Source organism: Engystomops pustulosus, chromosome 5, assembly GCF_040894005.1.
Source record: "Engystomops pustulosus chromosome 5, aEngPut4.maternal, whole genome shotgun sequence".
NCBI classification, from domain to species: domain Eukaryota; kingdom Metazoa; phylum Chordata; class Amphibia; order Anura; family Leptodactylidae; genus Engystomops; species Engystomops pustulosus.
Window position 1 is genome coordinate 214731926 of NC_092415.1, and position 26547 is coordinate 214758472.

Genomic DNA, 26547 nt, shown 5'->3' on the forward strand with positions numbered 1-26547 from the left:
CTGTACAGGGAGTCACTAAGATCCTGCACCCGATATTCTGCATGTGTCGCTTCCCCGCTCAGGTCCCTGGAGTTCACCTTCTTCTTCCTGGTGCATGTAAGTGCATTGTCCGTGTATAATGCGCTGTGCGGGGAGTCACTAAGATCCTGTGCCCGATATCCTGCCTGTGTTGCTTCCCTGCTCAGGTCCTTGGAGTTCACCTTCTTCTTCCTGGTACATGTAAGTGCATTGTCCGTGTATAATGCGCTGTGCAGGGAGTCACTAAGATCCTGCGCCCGATATCCTGCATGTGTCACTTCCCTGCTCAGGTCCCTGGAGTTCACCTTCTTCTTCCAGGTGCATGTAAGTGCATTGTCCGTGTATAATGCGCTGTGCGGGGAGTCACTAAGATCCTGCACCCGATATCCTGCATGTGTCGCTTCCCCGCTCAGGTCCCTGGAGTTCACCTTCTTCTTCCAGGTGCATGTAAGTGCATTGTCCATGTATAATGCGCTTTGCGGGGAGTCACTAAGATCCTGCGCCCGATATCCTGCATGTGTCGCTTCCCCGCTCAGGTCCCTGGAGTTCACCTTCTTCTTCCTGGCGCATGTAAGTGCATTGTCCGTGTATAATGCGCTGTGCGGGGAGTCACTAAGAACCTGCGCCCGATATCCTGCATGTGTCACTTCCCCGCTCAGGTCCCTGGAGTTCTCCTTCTTCTTCCTGGTGCATGTTAGTGCATTGTCCGTGTATAATGCGCTGTGCGGGGAGTCACTAAGATCCTGCCCCGATATCCTGCATGTGTCACTTCCCCGCTCAGGTCCCAGGAGTTCACCTTCTTCCTGGTGCATGTAAGTGCATTGTCCGTGTATAATGCGCTGTGCGGGGAGTCACTAAGATCCTGCACCCGATATCCTGCATGTGTCGCTCCCCGCTCAGGTCCCCGGAGTTCACCTTCTTCTTCCTGGTGCATGTAAGTGCATTGTCCGTGTATAATGCGCTGTGCAGGGAGTCACTAAGATCCTGCCCCGATATCCTGCATGTGTCACTTCCCCGCTCAGGTCCCAGGAGTTCACCTTCTTCCTGGTGCATGTAAGTGCATTGTCCGTGTATAATGCGCTGTGCGGGGAGTCACTAAGATCCTGCACCCGATATCCTGCATGTGTCGCTCCCCGCTCAGGTCCCCGGAGTTCACCTTCTTTTTCCTGGTGTATGTAAGTGCATTGTCCGTGTATAATGCGCTGTGCGGGGAGTCACTAAGATCCTGCCCCCGATATCCTGCATGTGTCGCTCCCCGCTCAGGTCCCCGGAGTTCACCTTCTTCTTCCTGGTGCATGTAAGTGCATTGTCCATGTATAATGCGCTGTGCGGGGAGTCACTAAGATCCTGCGCCCGATATCCTGCATGTGTCGCTTCCCCGCTCAGGTCCCTGGAGTTCACCTTCTTCTTCCTGGGGCATGTAAGTGCATTGTCCGTGTATAATGCGCTGTGCAGGGAGTCACTAAGATCGTGCACCTGATATCCTGCATGTGTCGCTTCCCTGCTCAGGTCCCTGGAGTTCACCTTCTTCTTCCTGGTGCATGTAAGTGCATTGTCCGTGTATAATGTGCTGTACAGGGAGTCACTAAGATCCTGCACCCGATATTCTGCATGTGTCGCTTCCCCGCTCAGGTCCCTGGAGTTCACCTTCTTCTTCCTGGTGCATGTAAGTGCATTGTCCGTGTATAATGCGCTGTGCGGGGAGTCACTAAGATCGTGCGCCCGATATCCTGCATGTGTCGCTTCCCCCGCTCAGGTCCCAGGAGTTCACCTTCTTCTTCCTGGTGCATGTAAGTGCATTGTCCGTGTATAATGCGCTGTGCGGGGAGTCACTAAGATCCTGTGCCCGATATCCTGCCTGTGTTGCTTCCCTGCTCAGGTCCCCGGAGTTCACCTTCTTCTTCCTGGTGCATGTAAGTGCATTGTCCGTGTATAATGCGCTGTGCAGGGAGTCACTAAGATCCTGCGCCCGATATCCTGCATGTGTCGCTTCCCTGCTCAGGTCCCCCGGAGTTCACCTTCTTCTTCCTGGTGCATGTAAGTGCATTGTCCGTGTATAATGTGCTGTGCAGGGAGTCACTAAGATCCTGCGCCCGATATCCTGCATGTGTCACTTCCCTGCTCAGGTCCCTGGAGTTCACCTTCTTCTTCCTGGTGCATGTAAGTGCATTGTCCGTGTATAATGCGCTGTGCGGGGAGTCACTAAGATCCTGCACCCGATATCCTGCATGTGTCGCTTCCCCGCTCAGGTCCCTGGAGTTCACCTTCTTCTTCCTGGCGCATGTAAGTGCATTGTCCGTGTATAATGCGCTGTGCGGGGAGTCACTAAGATCCTGCCCCGATATCCTGCATGTGTCACTTCCCCGCTCAGGTCCCAGGAGTTCACCTTCTTCCTGGTGCATGTAAGTGCATTGTCCGTGTATAATGTGCTGTGCGGGGAGTCACTAAGATCCTGCACCCGATATCCTGCATGTGTCGCTCCCCGCTCAGGTCCCTGGAGTTCACCTTCTTCTTCCTGGTGCATGTAAGTGCATTGTCCGTGTATAATGCGCTGTGCAGGGAGTCACTAAGATCCTGCACCCGATATCCTGCATGTGTCGCTCCCCGCTCAGGTCCCCGGAGTTCACCTTCTTTTTCCTGGTGTATGTAAGTGCATTGTCCGTGTATAATGCGCTGTGCGGGGAGTCACTAAGATCCTGCCCCCGATATCCTGCATGTGTCGCTCCCCGCTCAGGTCCCCGGAGTTCACCTTCTTCTTCCTGGTGCATGTAAGTGCATTGTCCATGTATAATGCGCTGTGCGGGGAGTCACTAAGATCCTGCGCCCGATATCCTGCATGTGTCGCTTCCCCGCTCAGGTCCCTGGAGTTCACCTTCTTCTTCCTGGGGCATGTAAGTGCATTGTCCGTGTATAATGCGCTGTGCGGGGAGTCACTAAGATCCTGCACCCGATATCCTGCATGTGTCACTTCCCCGCTCAGGTCCCCGGAGTTCACCTTCTTCTTCCTGGTGCATGTAAGTGCATTGTCCGTGTATAATACGCTGTGCGGGGAGTCACTAAGATCCTGCCCCCGATATCCTGCATGTGTCACTTCCCCGCTCAGGTCCCTGGAGTTCACCTTCTTCTTCCTGGTGCATGTAAGTGCATTGTCCGTGTATAATGCGCTGTGCGGGGAGTCACTAAGATCCTGTGCCCGATATCCTGCATGTGTCGCTTCCCCACTCAGGTCCCAGGAGTTCACCTTCTTCCTGGTGCATGTAAGTGCATTGTCCGTGTATAATGCGCTGTGCGGGGAGTCACTAAGATCCTGCGCTCGATATCCTGCATGTGTCGCTTCCCCGCTCAGGTCCCTGGAGTTCACCTTCCTGGTGCATGTAAGTGCATTGTCCGTGTATAATGCGCTGTGCGGGGAGTCACTAAGATCCTGCGCCTGATATCCTGCATGTGTCGCTTCCCTGCTCAGGTCCCTGGTGTTCACCTTCTTCTTCCTGGTGCATGTAAGTGCATTGTCCGTGTATAATGCGCTGTGCGGGGAGTCACTAAGATCCTGCACCCGATATCCTGCATGTGTCGCTTCCCCGCTCAGGTCCCTGGAGTTCACCTTCTTCTTCCTGGTGCATGTAAGTGCATTGTCCGTGTATAATGCGCTGTGCGGGGAGTCACTAAGATCCTGCGCCCGATATCCTGCATGTGTCGCTTCCCCGCTCAGGTCCCTGGAGTTCACCTTCTTCTTCCTGGTGCATGTAAGTGCATTGTCCGTGTATAATGTGCTGTGCGGGGAGTCACTAAGATCCTGCACCCGATATCCTGCATGTGTCGCTTCCCCGCTCAGGTCCCCGGAGTTCGCCTTCTTCTTCCTGGTGCATGTAAGTGCATTGTCCGTGTATAATGCGCTGTGCGGGGAGTCACTAAGATCCTGCACCCGATATCCTGCATTTGTCGCTTCCCCGCTCAGGTCCCAGGAGTTCACCTTCTTCTTCCTGGTGCATGTAAGTGCATTGTCCGTGTATAATGCGCTGTGCGGGGAGTCACTAAGATCGTGCACCCGAAATCCTGCATGTGTCTCTTCCCCGCTCAGGTCCCCGGGGTTCACCTTCTTCTTCCTGGTGCATGTAAGTGCATTGTCCGTGTATAATGCGCTGTGCGGGGAGTCACTAAGATCCTGCGCCCGATATCCTGCCTGTGTCACTTCCCCGCTCAGGTCCCAGGAGTTCACCTTCTTCTTCCTGGTGTATGTAATTGCATTGTCCGTGTATAATGTGCTGTGCGGGGAGTCACTAAGATCCTGTGCCTGATGTCCTGCATGTGTCGCTTCCCCGCTCAGGTCCCCGGAGTTCACCTTCTTCTTCCTGGTGCATGTAAGTGCATTGTCCGTGTATAATACGCTGTGCGGGGAGTCACTAAGATCCTGCGCCCGATATCCTGCATGTGTCGCTTCCCCGCTCAGGTCCCAGGAGTTCACCTTCTTCTTCCTGGTGCATGTAAGTGCATTGTCCGTGTATAATGTGCTGTGCGGGGAGTCACTAAGATCCTGCGCCCGATATCCTGCATGTGTCACTTCCCCGCTCAGGTCCCTGGAGTTCTCCTTCTTCTTCCTGGTGCATGTAAGTGCATTGTCCGTGTATAATGCGCTGTGCGGGGAGTCACTAAGATCCTGCGCCCGATATCCTGCATGTGTCGCTTCCCCACTCAGGTCCCAGGAGTTCACCTTCTTCTTCCTGGTGCATGTAAGTGCATTGTCCGTGTATAATGCGCTGTGCGGGGAGTCACTAAGATCCTGCGCCTGATATCCTGCATGTGTCACTTCCCCGCTCAGGTCCCCGGAGTTCTCCTTCTTCTTCCTGGTGCATGTAAGTGCATTGTCCGTGTATAATGCGCTGTGCAGGGAGTCACTAAGATCCTGCACCCGATATCCTGCATGTGTCACTTCCCCGCTCAGGTCCCTGGAATTCTCCTTCTTCTTCCTGGTGCATGTAAGTGCATTGTCTGTGTCTAATGCGCTGTGCGGGGAGTCACTAAGATCCTGTGCCCCGATATCCTGCATGTGTCACTTCCCCGCTCAGGTCCCCGGAGTTCACCTTCTTCTTCCTGGTGCATGTAAGTGCATTGTCCGTGTATAATGCGCTGTGCAGGTAGTCACTAAGATCCTGCCCCCGATATCCTGCATGTGTCTCTTCCCCGCTCAGGTCCCTGGAGTTCTCCTTCTTCTACCTGGTGCATGTAAGTGCATTGTCCGTGTATAATGCGCTGTGCGGGGAGTCACTAAGATCCTGCCCCGATATCCTGCATGTGTCACTTCCCCGCTCAGGTCCCCGGAGTTCTCCTTCTTCTTCCTGGTGCATGTAAGTGCATTGTCCGTGTATAATGTGCTGTGCGGGGAGTCACTAAGATCCTGCACCCGATATCCTGCATGTGTCGCTCCCCGCTCAGGTCCCCGGAGTTCACCTTCTTCTTCCTGGTGTATGTAAGTGCATTGTCCGTGTATAATGCGCTGTGCGGGGAGTCACTAAGATCCTGCCCCCGATATCCTGCATGTGTCGCTCCCCGCTCAGGTCCCTGGAGTTCACCTTCTTCTTCCTGGTGCATGTAAGTGCATTGTCCGTGTATAATGCGCTTTGCGGGGAGTCACTAAGATCCTGCGCCCGATATCCTGCATGTCTCACTTCCCCGCTCAGGTCCCTGGAGTTCACCTTCTTCTTCCTGGTGCATGTAAGTGCATTGTCCGTGTATAATGCGCTGTGCGGGGAGTCACTAAGATCCAGCGCCCGATATCCTGCATGTGTCGCTTCCCCGCTCAGGTCTCTGGAGTTCGCCTTCTTCTTCCTGGTGCATGTAAGTGCATTGTCCGTGTATAATGCGCTGTGCGGGGAGTCACTAAGATCCTGTGCCCGATATCCTGCATGTGTCGCTTCCCCGCTCAGGTCCCAGGAGTTCACCTTCTTCCTGGTGCATGTAAGTGCATTGTCCGTGTATAATGCGCTGTGCGGGGAGTCACTAAGATCCTGCGCCCGATATCCTGCATGTGTCACTTCCCCGCTCAGGTCCCTGGTGTTCACCTTCTTCTTCCTGGTGCATGTAAGTGCATTGTCCGTGTATAATGCGCTGTGCGGGGAGTCACTAAGATCGTGCTCCCGATATCCTGCATGTGTCGCTTCCCCGCTCAGGTCCCCGGAGTTCACCTTCTTCTTCCTGGTGCATGTAAGTGCATTGTCCGTGTATAATGTGCTGTGCGGGGAGTCACTAAGATCCGGCCTCCGATATCCTGCATGTGTCGCTTCCCCACTCAGGTCCCCGGAGTTCACCTTCTTCTTCCTGGTGCATGTAAGTGCATTGTCTGTGTATAATGCGCTGTGCGGGGAGTCACTAAGATCCTGCACCCGATATCCTGCATGTGTCGCTTCCCCGCTCAGGTCCCCGGAGTTCACCTTCTTCTTCCTGGTGCATGTAAGTGCATTGTCCGTGTATAATGCGCTGTGCGGGGAGTCACTAAGATCCTGCACCCGATATCCTGCATTTGTCGCTTCCCCGCTCAGGTCCCAGGAGTTCACCTTCTTCTTCCTGGTGCATGTAAGTGCATTGTCCGTGTATAATGCGCTGTGCGGGGAGTCACTAAGATCGTGCACCCGATATCCTGCATGTGTCTCTTCCCCGCTCAGGTCCCCGGGGTTCACCTTCTTCTTCCTGGTGCATGTAAGTGCATTGTCCGTGTATAATGCGCTGTGCGGGGAGTCACTAAGATCGTGCGCCCGATATCCTGCATGTGTCGCTTCCCTGCTCAGGTCCCAGAAGTTCACCTTCTTCCTGGTGCATGTAAGTGCATTGTCCGTGTATAATGTGCTGTGCGGGGAGTCACTAAGATCCTGCGCCCGATATCCTGCCTGTGTCACTTCCCCGCTCAGGTCCCAGGAGTTCACCTTCTTCTTCCTGGTGTATGTAATTGCATTGTCCGTGTATAATACGCTGTGCGGGGAGTCACTAAGATCCTGCGCCCGATATCCTGCATGTGTCGCTTCCCCGCTCAGGTCCCAGGAGTTCACCTTCTTCTTCCTGGTGCATGTAAGTGCATTGTCCGTGTATAATGTGCTGTGCGGGGAGTCACTAAGATCCTGCGCCCGATATCCTGCATGTGTCACTTCCCCGCTCAGGTCCCTGGAGTTCTCCTTCTTCTTCCTGGTGCATGTAAGTGCATTGTCCGTGTATAATGCGCTGTGCGGGGAGTCACTAAGATCCTGCCCCGATATCCTGCATGTGTCACTTCCCCGCTCAGGTCCCTGGAGTTCACCTTCTTCTTCCTGGTGCATGTAAGTGCATTGTCCGTGTATAATGCGCTGTGCGGGGAGTCACTAAGAACCTGCGCCCGATATCCTGCATGTGTCACTTCCCTGCTCAGGTCCCCAGAGTTCACCTTCTTCTTCCTGGTGCATGTAAGTGCATTGTCCGTGTATAATGCGCTGTGCAGGTAGTCACTAAGATCGTGCGCCCGATATCCTGCATGTGTCGCTTCCCCGCTCAGGTCCCCGGAGTTCACCTTCTTCTTCCTGGTGCATGTAAGTGCATTGTCCGTGTATAATGCGCTGTGCAGGTAGTCACTAAGATCGTGCGCCCGATATCCTGCATGTGTCGCTTCCCCGCTCAGGTCCCCAGAGTTCACCTTCTTCTTCCTGGTGCATGTAAGTGCATTGTCCGTGTATAATGCGCTGTGCCGGGAGTCACTAAGATCCTGCACCCGATATCCTGCATGTGTCGCTTCCCCGCTCAGGTCCCTGGAGTTCACCTTCTTCTTCCTGGTGCATGTAAGTGCATTGTCCGTGTATAATGTGCTGTGCGGGGAGTCACTAAGATCGTGCGCCCGATATCCTGCATGTGTCGCTTCCCCGCTCAGGTCCCCGGAGTTCACCTTCTTCTTCCTGGTGCATGTAAGTGCATTGTCCGTGTATAATGCGCTGTGCGGGGAGTCACTAAGATCCTGCACCCGATATCCTGCATGTGTCTCTTCCCCGCTCAGGTCCCTGGAGTTCACCTTCTTCTTCCTGGTGCATGTAAGTGCATTGTCTGTGTATAATGCGCTGTGCGGGGAGTCACTAAGATCCTGCACCCGATATCCTGCATGTGTCACTTCCCCGCTCAGGTCCCCGGAGTTCACCTTCTTCTTCCTGGTGCATGTAAGTGCATTGTCCGTGTATAATGCGCTGTGCGGGGAGTCACTAAGATCCTGCACCCGATATCCTGCATGTGTCGCTTCCCCGCTCAGGTCCCCGGAGTTCACCTTCTTCTTCCTGGTGCATGTAAGTGCATTGTCCGTGTATAATGCGCTGTGCGGTGAGTCACTAAGATCCTGCCCCCGATATCCTGCATGTGTCGCTTCCCCGCTCAGGTCCCTGGAGTTCACCTTCTTCTTCCTGGTACATGTAAGTGCATTGTCCGTGTATAATGCGCTGTGCGGGGAGTCACTAAGATCCTGCGCCCGATATCCTGCATGTGTCACTTCCCCGCTCAGGTCCCTGGAGTTCACCTTCTTCTTCCTGGTGCATGTAAGTGCATTGTCTTGCGACACAATTTGAATATTAAATCAGTTGGATTGTCTGACACCGGCCCCCCCGATTTTTGTCCCAGGCAAGCAGCGCAGCCACAATCCCAGCGCAAACACCTGTAATATACCTGTTACAGCCGCGCAAATCCCAAAAAAGTGCACAGTCCAACGAATGTGCGATCTGCGACCCTTAGTGTCAGTCACTCTCCTACATAAACCATTGGGTTGAGGATTTTTTGGGGGGTGTTGGGGGGGGGGGGGTCATGAATGTCACCAAAGCCGTTTCATAAAATATTTAATCTAATTCCCAAAACTTAGTTTTTTTTGCTTCTTCTTACGAGTCGCGGCTCCCACAGCTGAGGATTTGTGACAATGGAACACATTTACTTACCCGGTCCAGTCGCTATCCTGCGGTGCGTTCTCCAGCGCTGATTTGCGTCCTGCCGGGAGTCACTAAGGTCTGTACACCCGATATCCAGCAGGTGTCGCTGCTGCGCCGAGTTCCGCCGGAGTTCACTTGCTTCTTCCCGGTGCATGTAAGTGCTGATCGTGCGACACATTTTGTTTTTTAAATTCCGCAGTTTTTCCGAATCTGTCGGGTTGTCTGACGGCCAGGCCACCGATTTCTGTCGCTTGAAAGCCTGCGCCGATGCGCCACAATCCGATCTCATGCACCAAAATCCCAGAGCAATTCGGCGCAAATCGGAAATATTCAGGAAAACCCGATGAAAGTGCAGCGTTCAACCCTTAGTAAATGAGCCCCATGTATCAGCGAGAGGCAGAAAACGTAAAGGACGTCTCAGCAATCCAATAGACACGTGCAGGATGTTCTACGTTACCATATGACAATGAAGCTGGCCCGTCCCTTTAAGGAGCTGCTGGGGGTTAGGGGACTCGCTCTAGACGCAGTGTAAGGGTTAATTAGTAGCTGTTAGCGAGTGACCGGCACTAATTACTATCATTACTATGAGAGGTGACACGTTACACAGCATTGGAGGATAATAGTCTTATTAACCGCAGAGCGAGTGCGACCACAAGTGACAGCGACATGGAGAGAAACCGATACAAGGGAACAAACCTTCACCGAGCTACAACAACGGCCTCATTATATCCTCATTGTTTATCTACAGCTATTAACCTCTATTATCAGGGATGATCAACATGATCTGATGTATGTACTAATATGTAGAGACGAGTGTATGTGTGTATATGTATATATGTATAATACTGCCCCCTATGTACAAGAATATAACTACTATAATACTGCCCCCTATGTACAAGAATATAACTACTATAATACTGCCCCCTATGTACAAGAATATAACTACTATAATACTGCCCCCTATGTACAGGAATATAACTACTATAATACTGCCCCCTATGTACAAGAATATAACTACTATAATACTGCCCCTATGTACAAGAATATAACTACTATAATCCTGCCCCCTATGTACAGGAATATAACTACTATAATACTGCCCCCTATGTACAGGAATATAACTACTATAATACTGCTCCCTATGTACAGGGATATAACTACTATAATACTGCCCCCTATGTACAGGAATATAACTACTATAATACTGCCCCCTATGTACAAGAATATAACTACTATAATACTGCCCCCTATGTACAGGGATATAACTACTATAATACTGCCCCCTATGTACAAGAATATAACTACTATAATACTGCCCCCTATGTACAGGAATATAACTACTATAATACTGCCCCCTATGTACAAGAATATAACTACTATAATACTGCCCCCTATGTACAGGAATATAACTACTATAATACTGCCCCCTATGTACAGGAATATAACTACTATAATACTGCCCCCTATGTACAGGGATATAACTACTATAATACTGCCCCCTATGTACAGGAATATAACTACTATAATACTGCCTCCTATGTACAAGAATATAACTACTATAATACTGCCCCCTATGTACAGGAATATAACTACTATAATACTGCCTCCTATGTACAGGAATATAACTACTATAATACTGCCCCCTATGTACAAGAATATAACTACTATAATACTGCCCCCTGTGTACAGGAATATAACTACTATAATACTGCCCCCTATGTACAGGAATATAACTACTATAATACTGCCCCCTATGTACAAGAATATAACTACTATAATACTGCCCCCTATGTACAAGAATATAACTACTACAATACTGCCCCCTATGTACAGGAATATAACTACTATAATACTGCCCCCTATGTACAGGAATATAACTACTATAATACTGCCCCCTATGTACAGGAATATAACTACTATAATACTGCCCCCTATGTACAAGAATATAACTACTATAATACTGCCCCCTATGTACAGGAATATAACTACTATAATACTGCCCCCTATGTACAGGAATATAACTACTATAATACTGCCCCCTATGTACAGGAATATAACTACTATAATACTGCCCCCTATGTACAAGAATATAACTACTATAATACTGCCCCCTATGTACAGGAATATAACTACTATAATACTGCCCCCTATGTACAGGAATATAACTACTATAATACTGCCCCCTATGTACAGGAATATAACTACTATAATACTGCCCCCTATGTACAAGAATATAACTACTATAATACTGCCCCATATGTACAGGAATATAACTACTATAATACTGCCCCCTATGTACAGGAATATAACTACTATAATACTGCCCCCTATGTACAGGAATATAACTACTATAATACTGCCCCCTATGTACAGGAATATAACTACTATAATACTGCCTCCTATGTACAGGAATATAACTACTATAATACTGCCCCCTATGTACAGGAATATAACTACTATAATACTGCCCCCTATGTACAAGAATATAACTACTATAATACTGCCCCCTATGTACAGGAATATAACTACTATAATACTGCCCCCTATGTACAGGGATATAACTACTATAATACTGCCCCCTATGTACAGGAATATAACTACTATAATACTGCCCCCTATGTACAGGAATATAACTACTATAATACTGTCCCCTATGTACAGGAATATACCTACTATAATACTGCCCCCTGTGTACAGGAATATAACTACTATAATACTGCCCCCTATGTACAGGAATATAACTACTATAATACTGCCTCCTATGTACAGGAATATAACTACTATAATACTGCCTCCTATGTACAGGAATATAACTACTATAATACTGCCCCCTATGTACAGGAATATAACTACTATAATACTGCCCCCTATGTACAGGAATATAACTGCTATAATACTGCCCCCTATGTACAGGAATATAACTGCTATAATACTGCCCCCTATGTACAGGAATATAACTACTATAATACCGCCCCCTATGTACAGGAATATAACTACTATAATACCGCCCCCTATGTACAGGAATATAACTACTATAATACTGCCCCCTATGTACAGGAATATAACTACTACAAGAATATAACTACTATAATACTGCCCCCTATGTACAGGAATATAACTACTATAATACTGCCCCCTATGTACAGGAATATAACTACTATAATACTGCCCCCTATGTACAGGAATATAACTACTATTATACTGCCCCCTATGTACAAGAATATAACTACTATAATACTGTCCCCTATGTACAAAAATATAACTACTATAATACTGCCCTCTATGTACAGGAATATAACTACTATAATACTGCCCCCTATGTACAGGAATATAACTACTATAATACTGCCCCCTATGTACAGGGATATAACTACTATAATACTGCCCCCTATGTACAGGGCTATAACTACTATAATACTGCCCCCTATGTACAGGGCTATAACTACTATAATACTGCCCCCTATGTACAACAATATAACTACTATAATACTGCCCCCTATGTACAGGGCTATAACTACTATAATACTGCCCCCTATGTACAGGAATATAACTACTATAATACTGCTCCCTATGTACAGGAATATAACTACTATAATACTGCCCCCTATGTACAGGAATATAACTACTATAATACTGCCCCCTATGTACAGGAATATAACTACTATAATACTGCCCCCTATGTACAGGGATATAACTACTATAATACTGCCCCCTATGTACAGGGCTATAACTACTATAATACTGCCCCCTATGTACAGGGCTATAACTACTATAATACTGCCCCCTATGTACAACAATATAACTACTATAATACTGCTCCCTATGTACAGGAATATAACTACTATAATACTGCCCCCTATGTACAGGAATATAACTACTATAATACTGCCCCCTATGTACAGGAATATAACTACTATAATACTGCCCCCTATGTACAGGGCTATAACTACTATAATACTGCCCCCTATGTACAGGGCTATAACTACTATAATACTGCCCCCTATGTACAAGAATATAACTACTATAATACTGCCCCCTATGTACAGGGCTATAACTACTATAATACTGCCCCCTATGTACAGGGCTATAACTACTATAATACTGCCCCCTATGTACAGGGCTATAACTACTATAATACTGCCCCCTATGTACAAGAATATAACTACTATAATACTGCCCCCTATGTACAGGAATATAACTACTATAATACTGCCCCCTATGTACAGGAATATAACTACTATAATACTGCCCCCTATGTACAGGAATATAACTACTATAATACTGCCCCCTATGTACAGGAATATAACTACTATAATACTGCCCCCTATGTACAGGAATATAACTACTGTAATACTGCCCCCTATGTACAGGAATATAACTACTATAATACTGCCCCCTATGTACAGGGCTATAACTACTATAATACTGCCCCCTATGTACAAGAATATAACTACTATAATACTGCCCCCTATGTACAGGAATATAACTACTATAATACTGCCTCCTATGTACAGGAATATAACTACTATAATACTGCCCCCTATGTACAGGAATATAACTACTATAATACTGCCCCCTATGTACAAGAATATAACTACTATAATACTCCCCCTATGTACAGGAATATAACTACTATAATACTGCCTCTATGTACAGGAATATAACTACTATAATACTGCCCCCTATGTACAGGAATATAACTACTATAATACTGCCCACTATGTACAGGAATATAACTACTATAATACTGCCCCCTATGTACAGGAATATAACTACTATAATACTGCCTCCTATGTACAGGAATATAACTACTATAATACTGCCCCCTATGTACAGGAATATAACTACTATAATACTGCCCCCTATGTACAAGAATATAACTACTATAATACTCCCCCTATGTACAGGAATATAACTACTATAATACTGCCTCTATGTACAGGAATATAACTACTATAATACTGCCCCCTATGTACAGGAATATAACTACTATAATACTGCCCACTATGTACAGGAATATAACTACTATAATACTGCCCCCTATGTACACGAATATAACTACTATAATACTGCCTCCTATGTACAGGAATATAACTACTATAATACTGCCTCCTATGTACAGGAATATAACTACTATAATACTGCCCCCTATGTACAGGAATATAACTACTATAATACTGCCCCCTATGTACAGGAATATAACTACTATAATACTGCCCTCTATGTACAGGGATATAACTACTATAATACTGCCCCCTATGTACAGGGATATAACTACTATAATACTGCCCCCTATGTACAGGAATATAACTACTATAATACTGCCCCCTATGTACAGGAATATAACTACTATAATACTGCCTCCTATGTACAGGGATATAACTACTATAATACTGCCCCCTATGTACAGGGATATAACTACTATAATACTGCCCCCTATGTACAGGGATATAACTACTATAATACTGCCCCCTATGTACAGGAATATAACTACTATAATACTGCCTCCTATGTACAAGAATATAACTACTATAATACTGCCCCCTATCTACAGGAATATAACTACTATAATACTGCCCCCTATGTACAAGAATATAACTACTATAATACTGCCCCCTATGTACAGGAATATAACTACTATAATACTGCCCCCTATGTACAGGAATATAACTACTATAATACTGCCCCCTATGTACAGGAATATAACTACTATAATACTGCCCTCTATGTACAGGGATATAACTACTATAATACTGCCCCCTATGTACAGGGATATAACTACTATAATACTGCCCCCTATGTACAGGAATATAACTACTATAATACTGCCCCCTATGTACAGGAATATAACTACTATAATACTGCCTCCTATGTACAGGGATATAACTACTATAATACTGCCCCCTATGTACAGGGATATAACTACTATAATACTGCCCCCTATGTACAGGGATATAACTACTATAATACTGCCCCTATGTACAGGAATATAACTACTATAATACTGCCCCCTATGTACAGGAATATAACTACTATAATACTGCCTCCTATGTACAGGAATATAACTATTATAATACTGCCTCCTATGTACAGGAATATAACTACTATAATACTGCTCCCTATGTACAGGAATATAACTACTATAATACTGCCCCCTATGTACAGGAATATAACTACTATAATACTGCCTCCTATGTACAAGAATATAACTACTATAATACTGCCCCCTATCTACAGGAATATAACTACTATAATACTGCCCCCTATGTACAAGAATATAACTACTATAATACTGCCCCCTATGTACAGGAATATAACTACTATAATACTGCCTCCTATGTACAGGGATATAACTACTATAATACTGCCCCCTATGTACAAGAGACAGGTTGTAGACAAGGAGACTCTGACTCATGATGATGGGGGTCGCTGCTCTGCTTTTTCTCGTTGTATTGGCTGAATTCTCTCTAAAAGTTGCTTCTAGCAATGTCAACAGCATTAAAGTAAGAAGGACTAGACACGCCGTGTATGACCACCTGAGATATCTGGACGCTGATGTCATCTTCCTGCAGGAGACCCGTCTGACCACCTTGGGGCATCTTCTTACTGGTCACTGGCCGTGGAGCCGTACGCCGGGGTCGCTATACTGTTAAATACTGTTTAATATTTATGACAACATATTTGATTGGTGGGAGGATGTCAAGGAGGAGATCAGGTGAGTGTAAGTACAGCCCATATCTTACGCTGTATAAAGAATTGGAGTCACTGTATTCGGGGGGTGGGGATGACAAACAAATTAAACTGACTAAAATCTGAAATAAAGCCGCATCAGTACAGCTGGTACACGTCCCTGGTTATTGAGCGGGATTATAGGAATTTATGGGGCCCTGATCCCTATGAGAATTGCCGGGAACGTGTGGCTAAGAAATAGATCACAGGTCTCATCGACTCCCAGGGAGTTTTTCAGGAAACTCCGTGGGGGGAGAGGGGGGAGCAGTTCCAATCCTGACTATGCTCCTTTGCTGCTTTCTCTGACCTTCTGCTTCTCCGACTCCAATTCTGTTCTGCCCATCCTGACCTCCTGCCTGTCCATGACTACGATTCTGCTCAACGTCCCGGTACCTCGCCTTGGCCGCCACCACGGACAAAGTCACTGCTGAGGAATGGCCTGGTGGTACCACGCCACAACAAATCCAACCCACCTTGCGATGGGCTCTTAAAACCGGATACCACTTAGATTCCAGTCCCAGTTGTCAGTGTACGTCCTCGTCTGCGGTGGTCCAGCGAGTCCATTACCCCTGGTACCTGACAGTAAGATCCAGCCATGGATCCCTCTGAGGTTCCACTACCTGAACTGGCTGATCTTACCGCCATCGTGGTACAGCAGTCCCAGAAGTTTGCCACGCAAGGTCAACAGCTTCGACACGTCACCGCCATGTTGCAGCAATTGATGGCTACTCAGCAGCATCAGGTTCCCGTGGCTCCTCCTGCTACTCCACTTGGCCTACCCTCCGCTGAACCTAGGCTGAGACTTTCCCTGCCGTCCAAGTATGATGGGGATCCCAAGTTGTGCAGCCGCAGTGCTCCTTGCACATTGAGCTCATGCAAACACAGTCCATCACGGAATGGTCTAAGGTGGCTTTCATCATCAGCCTCCTCTCCGGGAAGGCCCTGGCATGGGCTACTCCTCACTGGGATAGAAAAGACCCGGTCACAGCTACTATTACATTTTTCTTCACTGAGTTCTGGTCCGTCTTTGAGGAACCTGCATGGGCGTCTTCTACTGAGACGGTACTGCTGAACCTGCGTCAAGGGGACTCATCTGTTGGTGATTACACAGTTCAGTTCCGTACTCTGGCCTCTGAGCTAGCCTGAAACCAAGCAGCTCTGATTGCAACCTTTAAAAAGGAACTTCCGGGACAGATTAAAGAGGAGCTGTCTGCACTTGACCTGCCGTCTACTGTGAGTGGTTTACTCTGAATGGTCTCATCTCTCTGGCCACTCAGATTGACATCCAGTTTGCTGAACGTTCTGAGGAGCAGCGTCTGGAACAACTGTAAGTCAGGACCCAACCTTTGCCCCGCCTGGCTCCTGTCTTCCAAAGACCATGTCTGCCACCTTCCATGTCTGTTGCACTCACGAGCGTTCCAGGCGAAGACAGGAGAATCTCTGTCTTTATTGTGCCAGCCCAGAGCACTTTTTTCAGACTTGTCGGGTCCGACCTCAGCGTTCGGGAGACGCATGCACCTGGGGTTCTTGGGAGATGTGTTCCTAGGTGAGAGCAAAGCTTCTTCATGTCTGAGCATTCCTGTTCTGCTCATCTCTGGGACAGGTGGCCAGCTCCAAATTTCCGCCTTCTTGGATGCTCTGCTCTGGTCTCCCAGCATCACCTCCCTGCCGTCCGTCTCAAAAAGCCGTTGGTCATCTCCTCTGTCACTGTCCAAATACTTTCTGATCCGGTCTGGTACCGCGCTGAGCCTCTGTTCCTGCAAGTCGGAGTGCTGCACAAGGGAGAGTCTTTTTATATGCTACCCCGGTCCATATCTTCTATCCTGTTGGGTCTTCCGTGGTTGCAGCTCCACGTACCTGTGCTTAACTACTTAACTGGCAGATGGGGGAGGTTTTTCTTTGGTAATCAGAGTGCCAGTCTCGTGGTATGGAGGCTCCTCATCCTGTGTCCATCACGGTCTCTTTGGTCTCCACCAAGCCTCTGGTGGGTCTCCCAGCTTCTTTTGCGGATGTCTTTTTGAAGATTCAAGCAGAGACCTTACTTCTGCAGCGTCCCTAGGACTTCTCTATGGACCTGCTGCCGGGCACATCTCCACCACTGTGTCAGGTGCACCCACTATCTATGCCCGAAACCACAGCAATACATGAAAGAGAACCTACAGACGTAATTCCTCTTCTTCCTTACTCTGTCCATGCATAGACTATCGCAGCCTAAAAATGGTCACCATTAAGAACCGCTATCCATTGCCCTGGTTACAGAACTACGTGGAGTCAAGGTCTTTACCAAACTAGACCGACATGGAGCCTATAACCTCATCTGTACCCGCAAAGGTGGTGAGTGGAAAACTGCCTTCAATACTTGCGATAGACACTTCGAGTACCCGGTCATGCCATTTGGACTCGCACCAGCCGTCTTTCAGGAATTTGTCAACAACATCTTCAGAGACTTGCTATATACGTGTGTTGTGGTCTATCTCGATATCCTGTTGTTCTTTGTGGACTTGGAGTTCTTCCAGTCCCAGTCCTCAGTCGTTTAAGAGCCAAGTTTGTTCCACACTTCTCCTGTCTTGTGTCTCCCATTGTGGCGCTCACCAAGAAGGGCACCAATCCCCAACGCTGGCACCTGGCGGCTGGAGAAGCCTTTTCATAAATTAAAGTCTGCCTTTGCCTTGGTGTCAGTTCTCACCCGGCGTGATACAAAGAAGCCTTTGCACCTGGAAGTTGACGCCTCCTCAGTAGGAGCTGGGGCAGTGCTCACCCAGAAAGGGTCCAAAGGCCGAACTCTCACTTGTGGGTTCTTCTCTAGGACTTTCTCCTTCGCAGAAAGGAATTACTGCATTGGGGACCGAGAATTATTGGCAATAAAACTTGCCTTAGAAGAGTGGTGCTATCTCCTGGAGGCAGCTCACTTTCCAGTCTTTATATACACAGACCACAAGAACCTCCTCTATCTCCAGACTGCTCAGTGGCTCTCTCCACAACAAGCTCGCTGGTCACTCTTCTTTTCCCATTTCAATTTTCTTATCCACTTCCATCCGGCAGAAAAGCACATCAGGGCTGACGCTCTCTCTCGTACCTCAGATATTATTGGGGAAGAACAGGCTCCTTGGCATGTCATCCCTCCTGAACGAGAGGTTGTGGCCGCTCCAGCGGACCTTTGGCAGCTACCGCCTGGCAAAACCTACATCCGACCTGCACTTCGGGAGAGGATACTGACCTGGGGACATTTGTATCGGTGGCCTGATCTGGTCAAAGATGTTCGGAATTTTGTGGGTTCCTGCTTTTCCTGTGTGCGGAATAAGCTGACTCCTCTGAAACCTGCTGGCCTTCTTCAGCCATTGCCGATTGCCAGTTGCCCGTGGACTATGGACTTCATCTCGGACCTCGTCATCTGGGTGGTAACTGACCAGATTTCCAAAATGTCCCATTGTGTTCCTCTGCTAGGTCTGCCGTCTGCTCCACGTCTTGCCAGCATGGACTTCCCCAGCACAGCGTTTCTGATCAGTGGGTTCAGTTTGTTTATAAATTTTGTCAATCCCTGTGCAGCCAGCTTCAAGGGAAATTGGACTTTTCCTCTGCCTATCACCTACAGTCTAATAGACAAGTCTGTGTGCCCCGCCTTGGCCGCCACCCTGGACAAAGTCGCGTCTGTGGAGGGACCTGGTGGCACCACGCCACAACAAGTCCCACACACTTGGCGGAGGTATGTTAGCATCCTCGGTGGTCCAGTGGGTCCACTACCCCTGGGGCCTGACACTTCCTCTATGTGTGTATGTACAGGGGTGCGGTGCAGGGTCCTCCCTCTGCTGCTGCGGTATTATTTATGGTTACTATATGGCGGGATAGTTCCAGTAATAACATTTCACTTTACCTGTTAGTTTGTGGTTTTCTTCCTGTTACTTCTCCCTCCTCCGTATATTGGGGACACGTTAGTTATCGCCATGGTGATGCTGTGGTTTAGTTCTTCATTAGAAGGTTATGATTTTGGGTGGTGAAAAGTGTGGGTGACATCTGTCTCCTCCTCACATTATACAGGTAGTTACAGCGATGCTGCTGGGTGAGGAGTGTAAGGTGGTGGGTGCAGGTTGTGGGATGAAGTATTCGGAGTACAGGATACGGAGTCCAAGGTGCGGGGCAGAGGATACAGGGCGTGGGGTGCTGGGTGTGGGGTGCAGAGTAAAGGGTGTGGGGTGCAGGGTAGAGGGTGTGAGGTGCAGGGTAGAGGGAGCCAGGTAAAAGGTGGAGAGTGCAGGGCAGAAGGTGCAGGGTGCGTGGTTGAGGGTGCACGGTGCGGAGTCCAGGGCAGAGGGTGCTGGGTAGAGTGTCAAAGGGTGCAGAGTGCAGAATGCGGGTGGCAGTGCAGCACTTGTGTCCTCTGTGATGGCAGATGCTCAAATCTTTGAGTAACAAAACTCCAAATAAACATTTTTAGACCCAAAACAAAAATCTTGTCTCATACACTCAGTGCCAGGCACCCATAGTAGGGGGCAGCACATGGTTTCATATAGGATAGTTATCACCACCACCAGGGGGCAGCACTAACACTGTGTCAGACAATACAAAGATACAAGATGTCACAAAATGCTACAACACACTCAATGGGGCAGATTTACTTACCCGGTCCAGTCGCGATCCCGCGGTGTGTTGTACATCGAGGATTCGGATCTGCTGGGATTCACTAAGGTCGTGCACCCAATATCCAGCAGGTGTCGCTGCTGCGCCGAGGTCCGCCGGAGTTCACCTTCTTTTTCCCGATGCAGGTAAGTGCTGATCTTACGACACAAATTCTTTTTTAAATTCTGCGGTTTTTCCGAATCCGTTGGGTTGTCCGGTTGCCACGCCCCCCGATTTCTGTCGTGTAAAAGCCGGTGCCAATGCACCACAATCCGATCGCGTGCGCCAAAATCCAGGGGCAATTTGGTACAAATGGGAAATCGCCGGGAGACCCAACGAAAGTGCGCGATTTGGACCCTTAGTAAATGAGCCCCAATATACATATATCCCACAGGGGGCCACAGACCACATCCCAGGGGCCACCAGTAAACCACAGCCCTAAGGGGGCACAGTCAGTGCCATGTTAACTCTTTCAGTATCTTTCATAGATTTGCCTGGAGAAGCGATGCACAGGTGCAGTAACTGCCTCCACATAGGTGATCCGTGTCCGTGGCCCTTTGTGTCAGTCTTTCAAGTATAACTTGCATTCTATTCCTGCACCACTGGGATATAAATCCTGTCTTGTCCACCTATTATCTGGTCTGCGTCCCTTGTGTGGTTTGGGATCATTACAGAGAGCGATAACATTGCGCGACCTTCACCCCACCCAACCCCGCGTCACCCCCACACCTCCAGTGCGGCACGTTGGCGTCCTCGTGATCCATCAATAGCTCATTATATGCCACGTCCACCAAAAACACAGGCAATTAATAGGAGTCGCCATAAATAGAGGCAGCGCTCAACAATGACATCGCGGGAAAAAATCCTTGCGAGCGCGCGTTTAATCCGACTTTAATCCTAGTCATTAGGAATTAGGCATGCCGCGCCGCCCGGCCGTGCTTCTAAATTACAATCAAACAGTTACCAATTACACAAATTATTGACGCTAGATCCTCTTTTCAACTGCAAATTAAGGCTATTAAGAAAGGCGCCTTTTTAATGCAAAAGTGACTAATTAACCAACGGATGGGAAATCGTCAGCGCAGATATCAAAAAAGTCCTCGGCGCACATTGCCCAGACACAAGGGAACCAATTAGTTTAATTATCAAAACAGCTAATTAAAATTGCACAGTTCCTAATTACTTCTTTGCTTTTCCCTCTAATTGACAGCATGGAGATAAATGGGCTGCAGCAGGAAAAAAAATAAAAAATGAAAAAATAAAAAATTCAGGAGAAACTTGAGGAGCGGAAGATTGTGCTGACTTTATCTGTGCGGCGGCTCCTTGAAAGAGGGAAATGAATGACCTTAATTCTCCCACTGTTCTAGCACTGACAGCACCCCCTCCCTCATCCTGCACCCCCTCCCTCATCCTGCACCCCCTCCCTCATCCTGCACCGCCTCCCTCATCCGGCACCCCCTCCCTCATCCGGCACCCCCTCCCTCATCCTGCACCCCTTCCCTCATCCTGCACCCCCTCCCTCATCCGGCACCCCCTCCCTCATCCTGCACCCCCTCCCTCATCCTGCACCCCCTCCCTCATCCTGCACCCCCTCCCTCATCCTGCACCCCCTCCCTCATCCTGCACCCCCTCCCTCATCCTGCACCGCCTCCCTCATCCTGCACCCCCTCCCTCATCCTGCACCCCCTCCCTCATCCTGCACCCCTCCCTCATCCTGCACCCCTCCCTCATCCTGCACCCCTCCCTCATCCTGCACCCCTCCCTCATCCTGCATCCCTCCCTCATCCTGCACCCCCTCCCTCATCCTGCACCCCTCCCTCATCCTGCACCCCCTCCCTCATCCTGCGCCCCCTCCCTCATCCTGCACCCCTCCCTCATCCTGCACCCCCTCCATCATCCTGCAACCCTCCCTCATCCTGCACCCCTCCCTCATCCTGCACCCCTCCCTCATCCTGCACCCCCTCCCTCATCCTGCACCCCCTCCCTCATCCTGCACCCCTCCCTCATCCTGCAACCCTCCCTCATCCTGCACCCCTCCCTCATCCTGCACCCCTCCCTCATTCTGCATCCCTCCCTCATCCTGCACCCCCTCCCTCATCCTGCACCCCCTCCCTCATCCTGCACCGCCTCCATCATCCGGCACCCCCTCCCACATCCTGCAACCCTCCCTCATCCTGCACCCCTCCCTCATCCTGCACCCCTCCCTCATCCTGCACCCCCTCCCTCATCCTGCACCCCCTCCCTCATCCTGCACCCCCTCCCTAATCCTGCACCCCCTCCCTCATCCTGCACCCCTCCCTCATCCTGCACCCCCTCCCTTATCCTGCAATCCTCCCTCATCCTGCACCCCCTCCCTCATCCTGCACCCCCTCCCTCATCCTGCACCCCTCCCTCATCCTGCACCCCCTCCCTCATCCTGCACCCCTCCCTCATCCTGCACCCCCTCCATCATCCTGCAACCCTCCCTCATCCTGCACCCCCTCCCTCATCCTGCACCCCTCCCTCATCCTGCACCCCCTCCCTCATCCTGCATTATCCTGCTCCCTCGTTCATCCTCTGCAGATCCTCCCTATCTCCTGTACACTCTTGCACCCCTCCCTCATCCTGCACCCCATCCTCATCCTGCACCACCTCCTTCATCCTGCACCCCTCCTTCATCCTGCACCCATCCTCATCTGGCACCCCCTCCCTCATCCTGCACCCCTCCCTCATCCTGCACCCCCTCCCTCATCCGGCACCCCCTTCCTTTATCCGGCACCCCCTCCCTCATCCGGCACCCCCTCCCTCATCCTGCACCCCTCCCTCATCCTGCACCCCTCCTTCATCCTGCATTCAACCTCTGCAGCTCCTGTACACATTGCACCCCCTCGCTCATCCTGCATTCTCCTGCTCCCTCATTCAACCTCTGCAGCTCCTCCCTGTATACTCCTGCAGCTTCTCCCTATCCCCTGTATACTCCTGCAGCCCCTCCCCATCCGCTGTACACTCCTGCAGCCCCTCCCTATCCCCTGTATTCTCCTGCAGCCCCTCCTCATCCCCTGTACACTCCTGCAGCCCCTCCCTATCCCCTGTACACTCCTGCAGCCCCCCCTGTCCCCTGTACACTCCTGCAGCTCCTCCCTGTCCCCTGTACTCTCTTGCAGCTCCTCCCTATCCCCTGTACACTCCTGCAGCCCCTCCCTATCCCCTGTACACTCCTGCAGCCCCTCCCTATCTCCTGTACACTCCTGCAGCCCCTCCCTATCCCCTGTATACTCCTGCAGCTCCTCCCTATCTCCTGTACACTCCGGCAGCCCCTCCCTATCTCCTGTACACTCCTGCAGCCCCTCCCTATCCCCTGTATACTCCTGCAGCCCCTCCCTATCCCCTGTACACTCCTGCAGCCCCTCCCTATCCCCTGTATACTCCTGCAGCCCCTCCCTATCCCCTGTATACTCCTGCAGCCCCTCCCTATCCCCTGTATACTCCTGCACCCCCTTCCTATCCCCTGTACACTCCTGCAGTCCCCCTGTCCCCTGTACACTCCTGCAGCTCCTGCCTGTCCCATGTATACTCCTGCAGCCCCTCCCTATCCCTGGTACACTCCTAGCCCCTCCCTATCCCCTGTACACTCCTGCAGCTCCTCCCTATCCCCTGTACTCTCCTGCAGCTCCTCCCTATCCCATGTATACTCCTGCAGCCCCCCCCTGTCCCCTGTACACTCCTGCAGTCCCCCTGTCCCCTGTACACTCCTGCAGCTCCTGCCTGTCCCCTGTACACTCCTGCAGCCCCTCCCTATCACCTGTATACTCCTGCAGCCCCCCCTGTCCCCTGTATACTCCTGCATCTCCTCCCTATCTCCTGTACACTCCTGCAGCCCCTCCCTGTCCCCTGTACACTCCTGCAGCTCCTCCCTGTCCCCTGTACACTCCTGCAGCCCCTCCCTATCCCCTGTACACGCCTGCAGCCCCTCCCTATCCCCTGTACACTCCTACAGCCCCTCCTATCCCCTGTACACTCCTAGCCCCTCCCTGTCCCCTGTATACTCCTGCAGCCCCTCCCTATCCCTGGTACACTCCTGCAGCCCCTCCCTATCCCCTGTATACTCCTGCAGCCCCTCCCCATTCCCTGTACTCTCCTGCAGCCCCCCCCTATCCCCTGTACACTCCTGCAGCCCCTCCCTGTCCCCTGTACACTCCTGCAGCCCCTCCCTATCCCCTGTACACCCCTGCAGCCCCCCCTGCCCCCTGTACACTCCTGCAGCCCCCCCTGTCCCCTGTATACTCCTGCAGGGCCTTCCCATCCCCTGTATACTCCTGCAGCCCCTCCCTATCCCCTGTACACTGCTGCAGCTCCTCCCTATCCCCTGTATACTCCTGCAGCCCCTCCCTGTCCCCTGTACACTCCTGCAGCCCCTCCCTACCCCCTGTACACTCCTGCAGCTCCTCCCCATCCCCTGTACACTCCTGCAGCCCCTCCCTATCCCCTGTACACTCCTGCAGCCCCCCCTGTCCCCTGTACACTCCTGCAGCTCCTCCCTGTCCCCTGTACACTCCTGCAGCTCCTCCCTGTCCCCTGTACACTCCTGCAGCTCCTCCCTGTCCCCTGTACACTCCTGCAGCCACTCCCTGTCCCCTGTATACTCCTGCAGCCCCTCCCTATCCCCTGTACACTCCTGCAGCTCCTCCCTGTCCCCTGTACACTCCTGCAGCCCCTTCCTATCCCCTGTACACTCCTGCAGCTCATCCCCATCCCCTGTACACTCCTGCAGTCCCTCCCTATCCCCTGTACACTCCTGCAGACCCCCCTGTCCCCTGTATACTCCTGCAACCCCTCCCTATCCCCTGTACACTCCTGCAGCCCCTCCCTATCCCCTTTACACTCCTGCAGCCCCTCCCTATCCCCTGTACACTACTGCAGCTCCTCCCTATCCCCTGTATACTCCTGCAGCCCCTCCCTATCCCCTGTACACTCCTGCAGCCCCTCCCTATCCCCTGTACACTCCTGCAGCTCCTCCCTGTCCCCTGTACACTCCTGCAGCCCCTCTCTATCCCCTGTACACTCCTGCAGCCCCTCCCTATCCCCTGTACACTCCTGCAGCTCCTCCATGTCCCCTGTACACTCCTGCAGCCCCCCTGTCCCCTGTACACTCCTGCAGCTCCTCCCCATCCCCTGTACACTCCTAGCCCCTCCCTATCCCCTGTACACTCCTGCAGCTCCTGCCTGTCCCCTGTACACTCCTGCAGCTCCTCCCCATCCCCTGTACACTCCTGCAGCTCCTCCCCATCCCCTGTACACTCCTGCAGCCCCTCCCTATCTCCAATACACTCCTGCAGCCCCTCCCGATCCCCTGTACACTCCTGCAGCCCCTCCCTATCTCCTGTACACTCCTACAACCCCTCCCCATCCCCTGTACACTCCTGCAGCTCCTCCCTATCCCCTGTATACTCCTGCAGCCCCCCCCTATCTCCTGTACACTCCTGCAGCCCCCCTATCCCTTGTACACTCCTGCAGCCCCCCCCCTATCCCCTGTACACTCCTGCAGCCCCTTCCCATCCCCTGTACACTCCTGCAGCCCCTTCCCATCCCCTGTACACTCCTGCAGCTCCTCCCTGTTCCCTGTACACTCCTGCAGCCCCTCCCTGTCCCCTGTACTCTCCTGCAGCTCCTCCCTGTCCCCTGTACACTCCTGCCGCCCCTCCCTATTCCCTTTACACTCCTGCAGTCCCTCCCTATTCCCTGTACACTCCTGCAGCTCCTCCATAACCCCTGTACACTCCTGCAGCTCCTCCCTGTCCCCTGTACACTCCTGCAGCCCCCCTGTCCCCTGTACACTCCTGCAGCCCCTCCCCATCCCCTGTACACTCCTAGCCCCTCCCTATCCCCTGTACACCTCTGAAGCTCCTCCCTGTACACTCCTGCAGCCCCTCCCTGTCCCCTGTACACTCCTGCAGCTCCTCCCCATCCCCTGTACACTCCTGCAGCCCCTCCCTATCCCCTGTATACTCCTGCAGCCCCTCCCTATCTCCAGTACACTCCTGCAGCCCCTCCCGATCCCCGGTACACTCCTGCAGCCCCCCTCCCTATCTCCTGTACACTCCTACAACCCCTCCCCATCCCCTGTACACTCCTGCAGCTCCTCCCTCTCCCCTGTATACTGCTGCAGCCCCCCCTATCCCCTGTACACTCCTGCAGCCCCCCCTATCCCCTGTACACTCCTGCAGCCCCTTCCCATCCCCTGTGCACTCCTGCAGCCCCTTCCCATCCCCTGTACTCTCCTGCAGCTCCTCCCTGT